Below are 16,988 nucleotides of genomic sequence, written 5' to 3'. Positions count from 1 at the left end.
GGCAGGGCTAGGCACAGAAACCTGTCCCAGGGGGGCCACGCAGTGCCCCAGTTCCTGCCCTGCTGTCGCCAGGGTTTGGCTCCGACCCAGCTCCCAGGGCTTTCAGCTCGCTCCAGCCTCTGATTGCCTTCCTGTGGCCAAGCTGAGCGTCCAGCAGAGAGAGGGACAGCAGGAATTGGGTCCCTTGAGGCAGCACCAGTGGCATGGGGACATGTTTGGGTGGGGATATCTCTAGGGATGGGGGCAGCGTGGGCAGCAGTGTTGGATGGGAACGAGCTTGCTGCACTCTGAGCAAGGCTGGGAGCAGAGATTGATTAACGAGGCTGTGCTGTAATTACTGCCGGTGTGTTTGCCCCCAGCCCTGCTGTGCTGTAGAGGGAGAACGTGTCCTTGCAACCGCTGCCATCCCTCCCCATGCAGCCATGTGAGAGGCAACGCAGACAAGAGGAGCTAAAAATAAGCCTGGGTAAAAATAGTCCCACGTGTGCTTCCTTTTGAGGGGAAATGAGGGGAATTTTCATCTGAAGGAAAAGGAAAAAAATAAAAAAAGAAACTGAAATCTATTTTCCCAGCTCACCCTCTGGACAACAGGACCTGTGTCCAGGTGGGGGAGAAGTGGATCAGTGATGTCACGAGGTCAGGACTCCATCTCAGCCTGAGCTAATCCAGAAAACATGTTAGTGCACCTCTCCCCTCTGCCTTGCTGCCTTCCTCTCCTGCAATTTCTCTTAGCAAAGGGAGTTTCTCTCCTTTCTGCCCAGCTTAGCTCGCTGGTGCTTCAGCAACGCCTCAGGGCTGCCTTAACTACAAGTGAACAGGATTCATCCTTATTGCAGCAATGGGGGGAAAGTGTTAATGGTATTTTGACTGGAACCCAATCCCACTGAAATTTGTCTGTGCACTGGGATGTGTGGGGCGTCTCCTGGGCTGCTGGGGCTGTGAGTGGACATCCTTTGAGAGCTTAGTTCAGGGAAAGCTGCTCCCATCCATGGCAGGATGCAGGGATAGGCAGATCCAGACCCTGCCTGACAGGGGAGGCCTCCTGGAGCTCCTTTGTCATAGAAACATGGAACCACAGAACGGTTTGGATTGGGAAGGACCTTAAAACTCATCTCATTCCACCCTTGCCATGGGCAGGGACATCTTCTACTATCCCAGGTTGCTCCAAGCCCCAGTGTCCAACCTGGCCTGGGGCATTTCCAGGGATCCAGGGGCAGCCACAGCTGCTCTGAGCACCCTGTGCCAGGGCCTGCCCATCCTCACAGGGAGGAATTTCTTCCCAAAATCCATCGTGGCTCCTAATTGCTGCGAAAGGGTCTGAGCTCAGTAAAAGCAATTGTTTAAGCTGAAACAGAAGAAAGCAAATGGTCATTACAGCACATTCCAGGCTGGCACATGCTAGGGATGTTCTTAATCAGTGGTGGCGAGGAAAAGGAAAGGGGAAGATTAAAGCAAGACCGTGGACAGACGCAGAGGAGAAGCCCTGTCAGGGAAGATGTCCACAAAGTCTCTTCAACCACACATCCTCCAAACTGTTCCCGGGAGAGGACGGTGGCGCCAGACTTGGCTTAGCCCCTGCGCTGGCCCAAGCTGCAGCAGGATGGGATGCTTTGGTGCCAGCCTGTGAGCGTGGGGTGAGGAGATGATGGGAGCAGGCAGCCTGGATGGAAATGGAACAGCTGATGGATCTGCCGCCTCCCCTGCCGAATGGGAGGCGTGCTTGAGTTTCTGGCCAAACCTCGGTCTGCCAGGGCAAACCCGCTTGAGTTTCCGGATTGGAAAGGTGCTCCCCAGTTCTGCTTTATCTCCCGTGCGCAAATAAAGGAAGAGAAACGGGGAAGAGACCCTTTGATACCTCATTTCTCACCTTATTGTGAGGATAATCCTCCTTTTCAATGCCAAGCGCGGGCTCATTTCAGTGTCGTCTTTGCTTTGTTTGCTTGGAGAGAGCACTGGCACACACTCCAGGAAATCAGCTCTTAAAGCATTTATGTAATTGGGGAGGGAGGGGGAGGTGAGTGCGCGCTGACTTTGGGGAAGTTCAGTCTACAATAACAAACCTCACTAACTACGCTTGGTTCTGATTAAGGAAGATAAATCTGTCAGTGAGGAGCTAAATTTACCGCGAGCGTAACCCCCTGCCCCTCGCCCCACCAGCGATGGGCAGGCTGAGTTTATTTCTGTTGGGCGAGCTCCAGAAAGCGCCGGGAGGTGAAAAACAATCCCTAGAAATGTGAAAAATGTGGAATGAAGTGGGGACGGCAGTAGGAAAAGTGGGGGGAGCGCGGAGAGAGCGACCAATAGCAGCACGGTGGGTGCGATCTCAACTCCGCTGCCGAAATAAAAAATCCCGGGATGCTCAAAGCTGATGGGAAGGGGCTCAGCCTGGAGAAAAGGAGGCTCAGGGGGGACCTTGTGGCTCTGCACAGCTCCTGACAGGAGGGGACAGCCGGGGGGTCGGGCTCTGCTCAGGGAACAGGGACAGGAGGAGAGGAAATGACCTCAAATGGCATCAGGGAAGGTTCAGGTTCCTTCCAATGCAAAACATCCTGCGATCCATTATCCTGCAGAGGCATGCCATCGCTGACGGCTCCTGGGCTGTAGCCATCCCTCTCTGGCCTACGGGATGCAAATGTGCTTCAGATTTGGTTCAACCCATGAACCCAAATCCCTCATTGTACTGATTAATCAAGCAGTCGCTGTCACCCACTGCCCGTGAGCCAGGAGACCCCCTAAGTTCTGGGTTTAGCCCTCTAAAACCATGCTTTTGTGGAAGAAGTGCCAGGAGAGGGGAAAAAACTCGCTTGCATGGTTGCAATCTCTGTTACAATCTCTGTCTTCTCACTTCCCAGTGTTTGCTCTTGAAACTGGTTGAATTGCCTGACCCCTCCTGAGTTTTGGGGGTATCCAAGCTGAGGAAGCCATCCTGAAGCTACAAGGAAGGTTTGGCTCCAGGAGAGCCCATCACACCTTGCTGAGCTGCTGCAGGACATGGTTTGATGACAGCCACCGTGGCACTGTGGCATGTAAACCCCACCATTCTGGAGATTCAGCAGGAGGAGCCCCAAGGAGATGTCAAACAAACAAACAAAGAACTGGGTCCCGCTGCTCCGTTGGTGTGAATGGATTGGCTGGAGCCAGGTGGATTCCTGCCAGGTGAGGCTCAGGCTCTGCTGCATCCCTGGGCTGCCCTGCTCAGCAGCCTTGGCTCTCTCTGCCAGTCTGTGCAGCAAGGACATGTTTTTATATCAGGCTTTGCAGCTGCCTAAACAAACCCAGTCTCAGATGCAGCCCCAAAAGGCATTAACAACGTTGGCATGGACTCCGGCGGGCAGCTGCATTTCCGCCCAGAGCCCGAGCTGGACCTTGATAAGCCTGATTGCTTTGTCACTCAACTCCTTAATGAGCCTTCCCTGAAACGCTGGGGCTGGCTTCCCGGCGGAGGGAGAGCAGGGCAGCTGTGCTAGTGGCTATCCTTGGAGAACTTTGTCCAGGGAAAGCTGCTCCCACCCATGGCAGCAGGAGAGACAGGCAGGTCCTGCCTGCAAAGGGAGGGCTCCTGGAGCTCCTTTGTCATAGAAACAAAGAACTACTGAATGCTTTGGGTTGGGAGGGACTTCGAAGTCCATCTCATTCTCATTCCGCCCTTGCCATGGGAAGGGACACCTTCCACTATCCCAAGCCGCAATATCCAATCTGGCCTTGGGCGCTTCCAGAGATCCAGGGACAGCCACCGCTGCTCTGGGCAGTGCCAGTAACTTACCACCCTCACAAGGGACAATTTCTTCCCAAAATCCAATTTAAGTTACTCCCTTTCAATCTGAAGCCATTATGCAGTGTTTAAAGACATGATACATTTACTCCCTTATTTTCCTTCTTCCCTGGCAAAACCAATTGGATTAACACGTAAAAATTATTTAAAATCCAGCCTTTACACTGGTGTCTTCTCAGGCAAGGTCAAGAGCTGTGAAGGTGCTGCTGCTACTATCCCCTGAGTGGATGGCTCTTCATTTCCCAGACTGGCAGGACAGGGTGTGTGGTAAAACAGGGTCTGCTCACTAATCATGCCAGTGCCTGCACTCCTGTGGGCTGGAAGGGCTCCTCGGGGTCAGTCCGTGGTGTCTGCGTCTCCAAGAGCAGCTCTGAGCTCTGCGATGCTGAGGGCTGGGCAAGGCAATTGTCATCCCAGCTGGCTATGAGGGAACCCTGCAAGGAGCAGCCACTCTTCGGGGACAGCCAATGCTCTGAGATGTCTCAAATGGCAGGGAATGGAGGGGAGGCTGCGCTGCCATCCCTTGTGCCAGGGTAGTGAGGAAACTCTGACGACTGACCCTGTCACATTCTGCAGCCTGTGGGGTGGTTTGTGTGGTCACCTCTCTCGAGCTGGCACAGTGCTCCACCCAAGCATCCCTCCTGTCCCCTTCTGTCGGGTGCAGTCTGCCTGGCTGCCCGAGCATACGTCCCACGCAGCCTGCATGGCGCGGGGGCTACGTGGGGCACCGTGGCTGCGCCGTGTGAGGCTGCAGGGAGCACAGCTGTGCTCCAGCCCTCCCACCTCCCCGGCTGCCGCTGGCACCTCTCCTGACAAACGAGCTGCTGCCACCCCGAGCAGCGATGTGGGGGGACAAGGGAGCCCCCGGCCAGCCCACAGCAGCCTCGGCGTGGGGGAGAAGGTGCCGCTGGCAGGGCTGTGCAGAGCTTGGCTCCAGCAGCACCTCCTTGCATCCCTCACCAGCTCCCTGCCCCACGCCGACGCCGGGGCTTGGCCTGGGCTGCTCTGCCATCCCGGGAGCTTCTCCCCCGGCAAAGGGGTGCAAGGGACAGTGTCGTGTCCCCCGGGCTCAGGGATTGTCCCAGGTATCTGCTGAGAGGGATGGGCAGGTGATTTTCCATGTCCACCCTGATGGCATGTGGATAAAATTAGGGATGAGGGGAGACTGGAAGGGAAACAGTGCGTTTTGGCAGGGATAAATGAGTATACTGAAAGGGAAAGGGAGGGAGGAGAAGCTCAGCCCTTCTCACTGCTCCCTTGCAGATGGAATAAGATGTCCAGTGTCCCCCAGTACCAAATGGTCTCAATTTGCTCCTGCGTCAGAGGGAGCTGGTTCTGCCTTGGCTGGGGCCTTGTGGGGCCGTAAGGATGCGTTTCATAACTGCAGCTCTTGTGAGGAACAACAACAACAACCACAGCTTCAAAAACCTGTTGAAATTGTGCTATGCCCTGAACAGAAAACACATGGAAGAGAGAAAACTCCCTGCACAGAAAAACCAATGTAATTAGCCCTGACAGGATCTGCAGACTAGCAGCAGCAGCCGAGAGGCGGGAGGGGAGGGACAAACAACCCAACATCGTTTTATAGGCAAATGTAAATGGGTCATTAGCTGTCTTAGAACAAAATGTTCCTTCCTGGGGAAGGCAGGGGACAGGCCTGGCTGGAGGAAATGTTGCAGAAGGCCTGGCGAGGCTTCCTGTGAAAGCAGCTTTGCTGGGATGCTGGATGAAAAGGTTCTTGCTCTCACTGGAAGCAGAGCTCCTGAGATTTTTGCCTTCCAGCAGGGTTAGGGTGGCAGGACACAGGTTCCTGTGGTACCTAAAGTCAGCTCTGAGCCTCTCAAGGTCACCTTCTCTGTCAGCAGAAGCATCACCCTACTCCAGGGTCTCTGGGACAGTTCCAAGCTGAAGGTTTTCCAGCTTAGGGAAAGTCCTGTGCCAGGTGCTGCACAGTCATTGGGGAAGGCACAGAGTCCTCTCCAGGTGTCAGAGCTCAGCTGCAAGAATGAGGGCAGTGGGAAGAAGAGGAGCATTGCCTGCAGACCTTGTCCAGAATCAAATTCCACCCTAATGAGAGAATCACAGGATGGTTTGGGTTGGAAGGGACCTCAAAGCTCATCCTGTGCCATTCCCTGCCATGGGCAGGGACACATTCCACTGTCTCAGGCTCCTCCAAGCCCCATCCAAGCTGGCCTTGGACACAGCCAGGGATCCAGGGGCAGCCACAGCTTCTCTGGGAAGCTTCCTCTGCAAGGAAGAATTTCTGCCTGAGAGAACTGAACTCCTTGCAGTCCCAAGGGTTTCTCCTGAAGCTCCCTGCAGATGTTGCTCCTTTGCCACTTTAAATGATTTTGATCCAAACCAAGCAGCAAAAATTGAAAGATTTTCCTGTTTGGGCTCCATCAGAGGTCTCAGATGATTTACAGTTTGATCCTGGCAGCTGATTTCTATTACTCCCACCTTGGCTTCAGCCAGTTCAGGTCTTGGGTGACCCCTTTAGAACAACCACAGACTGCAAATGAGCCTTTGTGTGTGGGATGTGCTTAGCAGCAAAGGATGGGATGGAGCACAGCTGGCAGGGAGAGGGGTTTTGTGAGACAGCAACAAATCCTCCGTTTTGATTGGAGTGTTTGTTCCTGGTCTCCCTGTGGAAGGTCTGAAAGCTCCAGTTGACTTCTCCCAGAAGGGTGCAACAGCTGGATCCAGGTCACTACCTCCTGTGGACCCTCTCTTAATAATTTCTTATTGACTCTTAATACTCTGTATGTTACTCAGCAGTGTTGTCACCAGGCTGTTTGTTTGCAAACCACTGGCTCTGAGAACCTGTGGAGAGGGGTGGGGCAGAGCTCCCCTTTGTCATGGGCAAGGGAAACCATCTGAAATTTAGAGTAGGGATAAAATGATCCCTCAGCATTCCTGCACAATGACAAACAGCAGAGTGGCAGACGCCAAGCCTGGGTCTCTCTGTTTGACAGGCCAGACTGGGCCAGCACAAGCCCCAAATCCAGAACAGCCGGAATGAAAAGCTTCCTGGACAACTTTGTTAGCATCCCGGCACTCAGTGAAGAACCCAGATGCTTCCTCATATCTGAAACTTTCTGGGAAGTCTCCTGTGCTCCTCTATCCTTTGCCCCATTCCTGAAAGTGTCCAAGGCCAAGTTGGATGGGGTTTGGAGCAACCTGGAGTACTGGGAGGAGTTCCACCCCATGGTAGGGGGCTGGAATGTTAAGGTCCCTTCCCCAGCCTTTCTGGGAACATCAGGTTGGAGAAGAGGTGACTCAGAGCAATGTGCATTCAGGGAAATCTTGCAGTGGGGGTATTGCTGTGCTGGATGGAGAGATCCTGCTGCTGAGCTTGAAGTCCTTAATGCAGGGCTGGGAATTTATCAGGGGTCTCTGGGAGTCAGGGACTGGGATCCAATGGCAGTTGGGAGGTATCTGATGCATAACTCAGGTAAGGTTTGCTGTGAGTGCCGTGAAACGTCCCTTTGTGTGTCCTCTGTGGGAAGGAGATCAATGTGGGCAGCCTGCTGGGGAGTACAAGTGTACAAGTCTCAGGCAGCCTTTGAAACCTTCCTTCACCTGCTTTTCTGAGTCCTTGATGCCTGAAGATCTGATTTTGAGCAGAGTGGTTTAGTTCTCCCTCAGCTCTTTCCTCACCTCTGTTTTTTGCCTGGGCCGAGGCTCTCTTGGCCAGTGGACTGGGCTGCTCATTCTTCCTGAAGGTTCTTGGTGAAGGCTTCATTTGAAGGCAGTGCTTCAGAGGGATCTCTGAGCTTTTAAATCTAGAGAAAACTTTCATGGCATTACTTCCCATGGGCCAGCTCTGTGTCTGGGGAATCAGAGGGAATGGCTGCACATGCTTGCAGCTGTGGCTGTCAAGAGAAGCTTCATTTTCCAAAAGCCTAGAAAAAGGGATCCTCAGAGCCACCCCCACGGAGGGTGCACGATGCACCCTCCAATTCTTCCCCTCATTTTCAGGAGGGACAAGAGCCGTGAGCTGGTTGCAAACAGCAGCACTCAGTTTCTTCTCCCCTTCTTGACACATCCAGGGACTGAGCTGCTACTTCCAGACACCACGGTGTGACAAACCTACTGTAGCCTCTTTGTACTGAGTGCACCTCACTGTGAGTAAAATTCATTTTAAAACCACAGTGGTGACGTTGTGCTCCAAGCAGGATCCTGCCCCTCCTGATTTGAGGATTAGCCTGCTGATATTTTGCTCTTGGATGGGAGGTTTGCAGGATGCCATCCCTCTGAGCCTGCCCACATGAATCTGTGGTGTTTTGCTCTTTGGACTACAAACTTCTAGGAATTTGTAGGTGGAAATCTGACTTTTGCTGGTGTTCTCAGAGCCTGGTGCTGGTGCTGCTCCATCTGTGCTCCTCTAGCATGGGAACCTTGTGTTTGTTAACAGCTCTAGAGTCAACTGGGGAGCAGCTATTGTTCTCAGAGCTTCTCACATATGTATCACTTCAATGTTTCCTCCTCCTTCCATTCAAAGTATTTGGGGATAGAGGAATGAGGGAAACAAGCTGCCAGTGTCTAATGCATGTTTCTTGGAGCAAAATGTATTGGTTTATTTTGTTTTAAACAGCTTATTGCAAATGGGGAGCAGCTGTGGATTTTACGATGACTTTTTTTGTTTTAGTTTTTGGAAACGTGGGGTCATCTCCCTAGTATTCCATAGCATGCTTGCTACAGACAAAAAAAAAAAATAAATCTAATTTTGAAGAATTTCAAAGCAGTTCTTTAGACTTAATCAAATTCTTAATTCCCTGATCTATTAAAGCCTATTCAGTAATCAGCCTGATGAGAAGGAATGTGGAGTTTCCTCAGGGCTCCCTCTTGGCTTGCCCTTCTGAGGCTGAAATTAAGGCAGCCCACAGTCCCATGCAGCAGATCCCTGATGGGCTTTGGGTATCCGAGTCCCAGTCCCAAACACAGCATTCTCAGGCACAGGGTGGGATTCTGGGCACTGCCCTCTAAAGGGCCAGGGGTTGGACTCCATGAATCTGGTGGGTTCGTTCCACCCAGGATCTTGTGATTCTGTGAGATGGGCTGAGAGACTCCATCCCCAGAGGCATTGCATTGTCCCAGTGTCTTGTTTGAGCCTTGAGCCACACCTGAGTGTTCCCTAGCTGCCTGATCTGAGCATCTCTTTGCATCTTCTCCAAGGAACCTGGCCAGGGAGGATTTGGGGAGATACTTAATAGTGCTGTGTTTTGGGTTTAAGCACTTTTCTCCCTAAGAGCAGATGGAAGAATTGTTCCTGTTTGGATCTCCCGAGTGTGTTGTACAGCCTTGGTATAAGGTTGAGGAGGGAGCACAATTTCAGGGGAAACATGAGGTCAGTGAGGCTTTGGCTCCAGCCTGACAATTATTTTCACAGAATCCCAGGATGGTTTGTGTTGGAAGAGACCTTAAAGCTCATCCATTCCACCCCCCACCATGGACAGGGACACCTTACAGTGTCCCAGAGTGCTTCAACCCGGCCTTGGGCACTGCCAGGGATCCAGGGGCAGCCACAGCTGCTCTGGGCACCTGTGCCAGGGCCTGCCCACCCTCCCAGGGAGCAACTCCTTCCCAATATATATCTTTATTGCTGCCAGAGTGGCTGAGTTCCCTGTGTCTGTGTACAGGTGGCCCCGAGGCGCATGGATTTCAGCACAGCTCCATGGATACAGACATCCCTTAACAAAGGAGCAGGCCTCGAGTGTTTTGGGGAAGGGAGCTAATAATAAGCCAGTTTGGCACAGCTCTTTCTTAAGCCTGGCCAGTCAACCCTAACAATGTAAACAGCTCTTTTGGGGTGAAATGTTGCTTTTCAGTTTCACAAATCTGCTGGCTGAGCTCTCTGCCGAGGAGTGGTGTGAATGAGGTGCCCTATATTTTCTTTCTCGCCTGTCCTGCCCTTTTGCTGCAAGAAGGAGAGAACTGCTGGCTCTGCAGGGCTGGTCTGCAGCCTGGGCAGCATCAGTGGTGCCGTGCTCCGCTGTCAGAGCTGCCCTGAGCACGGAGGTGTGGGAGCCATGTCCACAGGCTCCTGCAAAGGTCCTCCTGCAAGGATCCTCCGGGACTTGTGCCAGTTCTGCTGGGGAGCAGGGGGCAGGGTAGTTTCCTTCCTGGGGTTAATGTCAGCCCTCATGAATCCTCTGCCACCTTCGGCTGTGCCTGCACTCCCCAGCTCCCGGCCCTGGAGTTTGGGAATGCCGACTTCTAACTCCTGACCTCCCACACGACTCCAATTCCAAGAAACAATGCCCTAAATGTGCTGGCAGTGACAGCTCGCTGATTCCTACGGCATGGCTTGTTAAAAGATCTAAATCTACTAATAGGAATTGGCTTGGTAAAGGGGATTTTGTGAGGAGGTTAGTGTACACTTAGTGTAGCACATGCAGCCCAGAGAATCTAGAAATTAAATTGGCTTTTTGTCAAGCCTCCTGTATGCAACAGCAATGGGACCCCTGCAGTGCAGTGCAGTGTTTCCAATTACATTTTGGGGTATGTTGCTAATTTTTGGCACACAGAGAGAAGCAGGCCAGGCAAATGGCAGGTGGCAGGCTGTTTTCATATTTCACTAGGAGCATGGGGGAAGGGAGAGGGGAGAAGGAGCTGAGCTCTCTGCCAGGAAATGTGACCTCGCAGAGTGTGAGCAGAAGAGTTTTGGCATGTGGTGGAGGATGGAGGGCTGGGCAGGCATGGTTGAGCCAGTTTACATCCCCTCCTGCTGGGAATACGCACGCAGGGAAGCAGGGCTAGAATAAACAGGCTCCAGCAGGGACAGCCTCCAGGTCTGCATCTGGGCACCCCTGGGCTGATCTGTGGGGAGCGGTGTCACCGTGCTCCGCCTCTGCCGCTGCGTGCCTCGCTCCTCTGCCCCCAGCAGAACAACAAAACAACAAAACTGGCTTTGGTTCACTCATTTGTTCCTAGCACAGCTAATGCATTCAGCATGGCACTGCTCTGCAGGGCCCGGGTGGCTTCTCAGAGCTGTTGCACAATCTGCAGCTCTGGGTGTGCGCCGAGGGCAGCAGCGACCAGAAGCTGCTTCCCAGGATCTGCATCTGTCCCAGCGTGGCTTTGCCCATCAGGACAGAGGCCTAGATGTGTGAATTTTAGGGGTCAGACCACAGAATGGTTTGGTTGGAAGGGACCTTAAAGTTCATCTTGTCCCAAACCCCTGCTGTGGGCAGGGACACCTTCAACTATTCCCAGGCTGCTCCAAGCCCCAGTGTCCAGCCTGGCCTTGGGCACTGCCAGGGATCCAGGGGCAGCCACAGCTGCTCTGGGCACCCTGTGCCAGGGCCTGCCCACCCTCACAGGGAACAGTCCCTTCCCAATATCTCATCTAATACTTGCCCTCCTTCAGCTCAAATCCATTTGCCCCTGTGCCCAGAAATCCTGCTGTGTGTGACAAGAGCAGTCAGAACTGGTCTGTGCTCACAGGGACCACAGGCAAAACATCCACCTCAACCCAAGGGAATGTTAGCCAGGAGAACTTTGGGGGGAAAAGCCTCAGGACTCAGAACGGAGGCCTCTAAATGCTTAATTTACACATCAAATCCAAAAATAAAATGGTGAACACCGTGAAAGAGAGTTGTGAGAGATCTTATTCCAGGTCTATCTGGAGGTGTATTTGTGCCGAAGCTTGCAGATATGGTTCTTGTTACAATTACTGAATGTTGTTCTGATTGCTAAATGTTGTCCTGATACTGAATTTTGTTCCACAGCAATGATTTCACTGGTAAAACCCAAAATCCCCTCATTTTGAAAAGACCATAAGGTGAGACTGGAGACAGCAAACAAAATTTCCAGTAGAGGAAAACACTGGTGAGCTGGGCATGATGTCAGGAAGCCCTTTTGTAGTGCTTTTTGTAGGGGGCTGGGCGTGCTGAAGGTTTATTTCGAGTTGGCTTTGCTGCTGTGTGCTGAGATCTATTGGCAGAGGTATATGTGGAAACATTACAGTGGGAAAAGACCTCCCTCTAAGATCCTCGAGTCCAGCTAAGAACCATCATGGTGACAGAGTTAGTTCTGGCTGACAGAAGACTTTAAATCTCCTTTGTTTACTCTTCCAAGTGGGGAAGGCACCCCCCCCCAAAAAAAAAAACCAACAAAACCCCAAACATCTCTGTTCCCTTCATCTCTCTGTCTGTTCAGACACTGCCATTACATCCCATCCTCCTCCTCCCCCTGCTGCTGTTTTGCCGCAGGGATGAGCCCAGATATTTTTGGCACTAGTGCTAATGTTCTTGAAATGCCTTTGAGCTGATAGCAAGCCAGTCAGTCAGGGACTTGTGAGATCCTCAGCGACCTCGATTCAGAAGAAAATTGTCAGGGTTTCAACATGTTAATTTGCTTTCTTGCAACCTGCCTGAAGGGCTTGGGAAGTAGGGCCCTGGTCAGCTGAAATCCTGGCAGTGTGCTTTCAGGAGGAGGTGCTGCCTGAGGACATGGGGATGGATATGAGTGCTGGGCTGTGCTGCTGCTAATGGCAGCGGGGAGTGCATCACTACCCCTGTGTTAAGCACTTGCTGCTCACATGGCTGAAATCAGGTGGCAGCCGTCAACCAATTTGCCATCAGACCTTCTACACTGTGATGGCTAAATCTGTGCTTGGTAGCAGCAGAGGTGCTTTTCTGACTCCACCTGAAGGGATGCTGGGTTTGACATTTTTAAGACATCGTCTCCTGGTGCAGCGTTGCTTTTCTCACTAAACATTTTTCCTGAGTGTGTAGCCTGGATTGATTCTCCTTGCTTCATTGTATGGAGATGCAGAATGTTTAGTGATTAGGTCTGAATTAGCCCCAGGACAAGGTGCCTCTCAACTGGAAACAGATGTGCATGATGGAAGGGAGAATGGCTTTGGTTGAAAAGGACCTCACAGCTCACCCTGTTCCACCCCCTGCCACAGGCAGGGACACCTTTCACTCTCCCAGGGTGCTCCAAGCTCCATCCATCTAGCCTTGGGCACTGCCAGGGATCCAGGGTGTCCTAGGTTATAATATTGGGATGTATTCCATTACCACCTGGAGCTGCGATCCCTTTCTTTCCTTATCTCATGACTCAGAGATAAGTCCCTCCAGGGAACCTGTTCTTTTAGCCACGTGAGATGCTCCGCCCAGAGGGAGGAGCCAAACGATGCCATCAAGGATATCAGCGGGGTTGTGCAGACAGCAAGGAGATCCCCTCTTCCAAGAGGAACAGCTGAGACCTCTGCACTGGACCTCCAGAGGGAAACTCCATCACTCTACAGGACCACTGCTTGGACAGAACCATATCTGCTACCACTGCCCTAGCCAGAGAGTGTCAGGTTGTATCTCTGACTCTGTCAGTGGTCCTTCTTTTGTGCTATTGTATGTATTTGGTTCTTTGTTCCCTTTTTTCTAATAATTTGTATTTCTGACTTAGAGCCTCTCACTGGTTTTGCTTTTCAAACCAGGACACAGGGTCAGCCACAGCTTCCCTGGGCAGAGATTTTCTCTCTCTGACAGTGAGCAGGATTAGGTTCTTTAAGACTATCCACCCCAAGAAAGCCAGATCCTTATTCATGCTGAAGGTTGTTCTAAACCCTGGAGCAAAGATGAAAAAAGAAGTTCAGTGAGCACTTACATAAATGTGAAGAGCACTGTGAGCCCCAGCACAGCTTCAAGTGTGCCTTGGGCTGAGACACATCCTTTGTTCTCCTGCCTCACTCCGACCTGCAGAGAGAGATCTGACACCTTATCTTCTGCAAGCTGTCCCAGCTTGGCCTGTGCTCTTGGGGCCACTGGAATTCACCTAGGGCCCTCGGAATGGGGAAGATGCTTTAAATGGGAAGCATTTAAATGCGGCTTTCAGCATCTTTATGCCCAAGCCCTTTCTATTCCTGGAACAAATCCAAATAGCCCCACTCCTCCCAAGAGCCTGTGGCACAGGGGAGATTGGGTTACACATTTTCCTAATATCAATTTAAAATAGAGGCAGGGCACTTAGACATTACTTTGGTGGAACCAGCTTATACCCTCCATTCCTCCTCCTTGTGAAGATCTTCATGTTAGGATAGGAGAGAAAATATTTCTCGCCCCTTTCCCGTGGCTTGCAAACCTTTAACAATTTCGCACATCAAAGTGGAAACTGGGTAACTCCCCTACACGCAGCCTCTTTTTCTCGGTTTTGTTTTGTTGTTTGTTTTCCAAACTGTGATTGAAAGTACGAAAGCTCCAGCTCAGCTGTCTGTAAATGGTGTTCTGATGTTTGTGTTGGCATTTGAACCAAAACCGTCTTCCTTGGGAACCCCAGTGAGTTGCGGAGGGGAATACACCCCATGGAATGATAAAAGCTAAGCACTTGCCCACTAATAAATTTAGGTGTTAATGCCTTGTTTTTGTGCTGTTTGGTTGCCATAGAGACGGGGCCGCCTGAACTAATGAGTTTGTTGTGTGAAGTTCAGCACACATTTTCAAATGCTCCATTTCTCTTGTTACCTCTCTGCCTTTTTTTTTTTTTTTTTTTTTTTTTTTTTTTTTTAAATCCCATGGAGCAAATGAGTTTGGAAATAAAACCATTGCAGGGTCCCAGGAAAGGAGGCTCGCTGCAGGTTTTGCAGGGCTGCTGAGAGGTGCAGGATGTGGTTTTGAAGAGATTGTTGCTCTGTTCTGTACACCACAGACCAAGGGATACCCGGGGGATTGCTCCAGGCTGTGTGCTCAGGGCACCTTTTAGCCCAGGTGTTCATGGCACAGGCACCCATTGCATTCCTGCACGGACAGTTTCCATTGCTGGGCTCAGGATGGACAAGATGTCTCACTGGGAACCTCTGTTAGTGCACAGAACACTCACCAGGAGCATTTCTCCTTGGATGGACTGAAAGTAAACCACCACAAATAGGTGGTTATTGTTTGGAACAATGAATTCCCTTACACCCTCAAACAGGCTGTTCCTGCATCCCTGGGAGTGTTCCAGGCCAGGCTGGACAAGGTTTGGAGCAACCTGGGACAGTGGAAGGTGTCCCTGCCCATGGCAGGGAGGAGAATGGGAAGATTTTTAAGGTCCTTTCCAAACCATTTCACAATTCCAACACCCTTCAATGCTACCTGGGAGCTGTCATTCAGGGGGAAGCACTCCATGAATCCATGTGTGCTCCTCCTGGGAATTTGGACTTGGATTCAGATCTTTTCATTCAGAGATCACTGGAAATCCTTGAGGGTTGATGGTTTGGGTTTTTTTGTGTGTGTGTGTGTTTGTGTCAGATCTTCCCCACTCACAGCACCAACCTGGAGTTCCATTTAGAAAGGCCAAAAGAATAGCAAAATCCCAAAGCTCTGAACAAATATTTATTTTTCAAAGCTTAAATGCTTGGTGCCTGCCAAGCACTAAACTGAAAAGTTTGTAGCCAAAATATCCTTTTCCAAAAACCTTCTTTTAAAAGTTCCTGCTTGCAAAAGAAAGAAAGAAAAAGAGGGAGTCTTGCTCAAGCAATTTTAGAGGAATAGCTCTAAAATAAGTGGCTTTCCCAGGATCAAAGGCAGAGCCATTTTGCTGAAGGTGAGACTGGAGTGAACCACGCAAGAGGACAATTCTGGGTGCCAACAATCTGCTTGTTGATCCTTGAAGTGTGCATGTGCACCTGGCTTTTGGTTTCCCACCTGATCCTGCTGAAATCAGTGAAAAGCAGTGCTAGGTTAACAGCTGGACTCAAAGATCTTCAAAGTCTTTTCCAACCTTAAGGATTCTGTGACTCTTTTGAGCTGAGGAGAGCGCCAGGATCTGTTTTAATCCCCACTGGTTACTGCAGCCCTGGCTGGTGAGGGGGAATGTGACACCAGTGGTCCAGGTGCCACAAGAAACTCCTGATGCTGCCTCTCCCTCCCTTCCCAAGCCTGGGATGTGAGTGAATTTATTTTGGAGGCAGAGAGGAGAGGAATACTGACTTGTCAGGAAACTTGGCTGGAGTTATTTGAGCAAGGCTGACTGGAAAACAGCTGTGTGTGCATGGAGCAGAGACTGCACCCCTGCACTGCCAGGGTGGGCTGGCAGAAAAGCCCTTTTGCCTTTATTTTTTTTTTTTTTAAGAAACAGGAATACAAGACCTGATTGGCAGCCTGGGAGGAGAAATCTGAGGTATCTGAGGGCCTGGACTCATGGGAGCATCCCAAAACAAATACGCAGTCCCTCAAAATGTTTATTACCCCAACAAGTGCCAGTCCTCGTGAAGCTGGTTCAGAACAGAACTGCAGAGCAGGTGTTCGAAGGGTCAGGTGAGTAGATCAGAAGTGACCTGCACTTAAAACCCCTCCCCTTTATTATGAATGTGTAAATAAAATGATGTAAACCCAAACTGCCCGGCCATGCCAAGACCTTTGCTTGGCAAAGCTTTTGCCTTACTTTTGATGTTAGATGAACATCTAGCAAGATTAATTAAAGTTTAATTAATGTAAGTAGGGTAAATGTGGTAGGTCAGCAGGCACAGCAGATGTTAAAATAATGTTGGCAATAATCAACCTGACCAAAAAAAAGGGGAAAATTCCCTTCTTAAAAAAATAAATACCTCTAAGTGACTGGTTTAGACATGTCATCTCTCGAGGGTGGCTCTTTTTTTTACTTTCTTTCCCCAGGCAATACTGACCAACAAGTTGAGAGCAAATCCTGTTTCTTCACAATAGTGAAAATTTAAAAAAAAAAAATCAGTTTTGTCCTTTGCTGTGCTCTGGAATTTTGCCCCAAACATTTTCTGGAGTCTGGGCATATGCCACAGGGAGATGTCTCACTGCTTTCTACTCTTCAGTTGATAGCTACACAGTGAGGGCTGTGGTTGCACAGCCAGCTGAGCTTATTAAAGATCTGACAATAATTTTTAAGGGCTTTCAGTGAGATTCAGCAGTACATTATCAGTCTGGCTGGCCGCTATTGCTTAAGATGTCCTTGACAGCTATGGGTGATGTTTCCTGAACTTTGAAATGAAACTTGGATGTGATTTGGGTATTTTGGCATGCAGGTATCTGTGTTTATCTGTGGTGATCCCTGCTTTTTTGTCCTGTTGGGTGCTGGTGGGAGCACACTGGGCCTTCGAGCCCTGCGGATGAGCCCTTGACCTGTTCTGGGATGTGCTCCTGGATCAGGAATTCCACTCTGGCCATGAGGCTCTGGTAAGCCACAGCATCTTGCTGTCAGCTCCAGCAAAGATTTTCCAGCTTGTTTCTTATTTTTATCTGTCTCAATTGGATCATCCCTA

The 16,988-nt window shown here is 50.8% G+C and overlaps 1 long non-coding RNA gene across 1 annotated transcript in view; it reads right to left on the bottom strand.

The window, feature by feature from the left end:
* The window catches only part of LOC146766959 (uncharacterized), a 44,945-nt gene that overhangs the window by 11,417 nt on the left and 16,540 nt on the right, over positions 1-16,988 (bottom strand). The window contains exon 1 of the long non-coding RNA XR_014956632.1: positions 1,868-16,988. This exon is cut by the window's right edge and continues 16,540 nt beyond it. This is a non-coding gene — a long non-coding RNA (uncharacterized LOC146766959). The remainder of the gene's footprint in view (positions 1-1,867) is intronic.

This window comes from Lonchura striata, chromosome 7 (genome assembly GCF_050655825.1).
Source record: "Lonchura striata isolate lonStrDom1 chromosome 7, ASM5065582v1, whole genome shotgun sequence".
Taxonomy (NCBI): domain Eukaryota; kingdom Metazoa; phylum Chordata; class Aves; order Passeriformes; family Estrildidae; genus Lonchura; species Lonchura striata.
This window is presented reverse-complemented; position numbering and strand designations above follow the sequence as displayed.